Source organism: Neophocaena asiaeorientalis, unplaced genomic scaffold (assembly GCF_003031525.2).
Source record: "Neophocaena asiaeorientalis asiaeorientalis breed wild unplaced genomic scaffold, Neophocaena_asiaeorientalis_V1.1 scaffold629, whole genome shotgun sequence".
Classification (NCBI taxonomy): domain Eukaryota; kingdom Metazoa; phylum Chordata; class Mammalia; order Artiodactyla; family Phocoenidae; genus Neophocaena; species Neophocaena asiaeorientalis.
Genome location: NW_020175468.1, coordinates 1145895 through 1149493, shown reverse-complemented (window position 1 = coordinate 1149493; position 3599 = coordinate 1145895). Strand labels below are relative to the sequence as shown.

The following is a 3599-nucleotide window of genomic DNA, read 5'->3' as shown; positions in this document are numbered from 1 at the left end:
GGCCCCCACACACAAAGGGGGGGGCGGGCATGTGCTTTCAGCTCCTGATTGGCTCTTGCAGCTGTGCATCAACTCCCAAAGCTTCATCTGCCTCATTGATTGGCTGTGGACTACTAATCCATGCAGTCGCTGATTGGCTATGAAACAGGCCCATGCAGTAGCTGATTGGCTGCCGGGTGGACGCGTACAGCACATGCGCAGGAGGCACACAGCCTGGACCCAGAGCAGTTTCCACGTGGCACTGAGCTGCAGCCTTCCGCTTGAGGACAGGCCAGGGCATCAGGCCCCGCGGGGCCTCACGGGGCCGCGCTGGGCCTGTTGGCTTTCCCGTCAGTTATTGAGTGTAGAACCTGCGTTGGGACTGTCCAAACTGGGCTTCCATGAAAGTAGGGCATCTCTGTCAGTCCAAGTGACCTTGGGCAGCTAGGCAGCTACGTCGTCAGTGAGGCCTCCCAAGGTGGCTGTCCGTCCTGAGAGGCCTCCGAGATCCCCTTAGTCAGAAAGGCCAATTCTGGATCAGATTGGGAGGCTCCCTGAGAGCTAGCTCACCAGCTAGCCAGCCAGTTCACTGGGAGCCTGCCACCAAGTGGGTCACTCAGTCAGCCTGAAGGGGAACTAGGGGGTCACCAATATCAGTAAGATCACCAATCGGTGTGTCGTTGGAGGATCAGGCTAGCGCCCTGATGGGTCAACAGTTAGTCCCCTCGTAAATCATTTAATCAGCTAATCAGATCATCCACCCCCTTCACAGCCTGCCCTGTTAGTCAGTCAAATTAGGCTCCCTGTAAATCAGCCTCTTAATAAGTTAATCCCCCTACAAGGCACTCAGTCATTAGTCACACAGTTATCCCGCGTGTTGTAAACCAGCTAATCAGTTTCACTGTTAGTCCTTGGTTTCTCTAGAAAATTCGTTTCCTAGGCAACATAAGTAGGTCATCCAAAATTCAGTCCCGCCCTTAGGAAGTCTGGAAAGCCCTTTGCATTACTTACGTTCTGCTGAGGGAGGTGTACTGAGGATAAAGAATCTCCTGGAACCCTTGGAATGAGAGACAAAGGTAAAATTGGGAGGAGAAGTGATGGATGAAGGGCAATAGAAGGGCAGGAAAAAAAAGAGGGTAATGAGGATTCATTCCATGTATCTCTAAAGGCTGGCAGAGAGGAGCAAGAAGAAATCAGAATTTTAGAGCTAGGCTGATCATCACATCTCAAACAAGCCCACTCATGTTACAGATGAAGAAATAAAAGGAAAACCAGAGAGAGGGATATAGTTGACCAAGGTTATTCCGTGATTTAATGGCTAAGCCTGGGCCAGGACCCAGACAGGGCTCGTTCCAACACCCAAATGCAGTTTTAAATCAGAGAACGGAAAAGGAAAAAAAAAAAATTTGGCAGTGCAAAAAGGGAATGGTTGTGGGGTGTGAAGAAGAGAAAATACTTCATTACCTGGAAGGCTGGACAGCATCTTATTTATGTAAGTAAGAGAAAGGAAATCTGTTTTGACATGTGGGGATTAAGGGTTGGTGCAGAGTCCACTTAAAGTGGTCCTGTAAGGCATGTAGAAATATGGAACAGGAAAGTGGGTGGGGGTGGGGGAGAGGAAATAAAATATTAGAGAAAAAAAGAAAAAAAGCAGAGATCTGGCTCTAAACCAGAAAAACAGTGGAAACAGAAAGAGAGGACTTCCCTGGTGGTGCAGTGATTAAGAATCCGCCTGCCAATGCAGGGGACACGGGTTCGAGCCCTGGTCCGGGAAGATCCCACGTGCCGCAGAGCAACTAAGCCCGTGCGCCACTACTACTGAGCCTGCACTCTAGAGCCCGCGAGCCACAACTGCTGAGCCCGTGTGCCACAACTACTGAAGCCCATGTGCCTGGAGCCCATGCTCCGCAACAAGAGTAGCCCCCACTCACCGCGACTAGAGAAAGCCCACGCGCAGCAACAAAGACCCAACACGGCAAAAAAATAAATTAAAAAAAATTAAAAAGAGAGAGAGAAAAAAATTGAAGTATAAGAAAAAAGGGGGAAAAAAGAAAAGAGAGAAAGAAAAAGAAAGGAAAGCAGAGCTCTGGTTCTAGAACCAGGAAAAAACAACAAAAAAAAGGAAAGCAGAGAGCTGATTCTAAAACCAGAAGAACAGAGGTGTAAAAAAGTAGTCCCAATTCAAATGCTGAGAGAGGCCAAGTAGGTAATTTAATAAATAGTAACTAACATTTATTGAGTGTACACTATGTAAGGCTCTGTCCTAGTAATTTGTTTAATCCTAAGAATGACCCCATGAGACTCAGGCCCTTGACAGAGCACAGAGTCCTAACCACTGGACTGCCACTTTTTTGTGTGAAATAGCCTGATTTTTAAATGTTATCCCCCCCACACGAAAAAACTTGATTTAATAAATTAAGCTTTTAGGAGGCCAAACAAAATCTATTTATGGGTCAAATCCAGCTTGGGTACCACCAGTTTGCAACCTCTGATGCAGACCAAGAGTGAGGGAACTGACTTACCCAGAATCTTCCAGAAGCGGGAGACAAAGATTAGGCTTTCTGACTCCTGGTCTACTTCCAGGAAGAATCTAGAACCCTTAGGAGCCCTCCCATGGCTTCCCAGGAGAGGGTGGAGACAGTGACCAAAGGAACTGGGTTCTGGCGCTGCCCCAAGCCAGCCACTTACACCCCAGGGACCTGCGAGCTGCTGAGAGTGATGCTGAAGGAATCGAAACTGACAGACTTCCAACAGCGCCACATCATGGACACTATGAAACGAGGAGCCACTCTCCCCCTACAGTGCAGCCCAACTTCCAGCTAGAGGGTCTTGCCTTCCAAGCCGCCGGCCTCAGCCATCTGCTTGCCTCCCATCCTGGCTGCCCGGTCCCACCTCCAGACTGCCAGCGTGTGCCAAGACAACGGGGCCTACAGCCGGGAGCAGCTGAAGCCTCAAGCCACCCGAGATCTGGAGAAGGAGAAGCGAAGACTCCAAAATATTTTTGCCACCAGGAAAGAGCCAGAGGAATGGAAAAGAAAGCCCCTCCTGTGCGACAGGAGGGCCCAGCCCCTGAGCTGGACCAGTGTGAAGAACTGGTGAAGGAAATCCAGGAGAGGAAAGAATTCCTGGCTGACATGGAGGCCCTAGGGCAGCGCAGACAGTACCGAGGGATCATCCTTACTGAAATCTCCCAGAAACTACAGGAAATGGAAGACCTTGACCACAAGAGGAGTGAGGAACTTAGGAAGGCTCTTGCCACCACTTAATCTGCCTCCGGAGGGGGGCGGGGGAACCCAACCTCCACCACTGGAGCCCACCCCCTTGCCAAGCAGGGTCATCCCCAGGTCAGCCCACCCACCCCGGCCTTCAGCCACGTAAATGGTTGTATAGCACTGCCCACACCTAGGGTACCCTGGACATAGATAGCATCCTAGAAAATGGACCGTGTCTCAGAAAATGAGCTGATTCTCCTTGAGACTCTGCCCAGGGATCCTCGGTCAGCTGAGCCTCTGAGACCAGTCACAAATACAGACACATACACACACACAATGAGTCTTTTCTTGGGGAAAGAGCCACACACACAGTGAAAGCAAGGATCCAGGTCTCACCATCTTGGGTGT

The 3599-nt window shown here is 50.1% G+C and overlaps 1 pseudogene; it reads left to right on the top strand.

Moving 5' to 3' along the window:
- The first annotated feature begins 2592 nt into the window (after positions 1–2592).
- LOC112415502 (UPF0193 protein EVG1 pseudogene) lies at positions 2593–3245 on the top strand (annotated as a pseudogene).
- Positions 3246–3599: the final 354 nt, after the last annotated feature.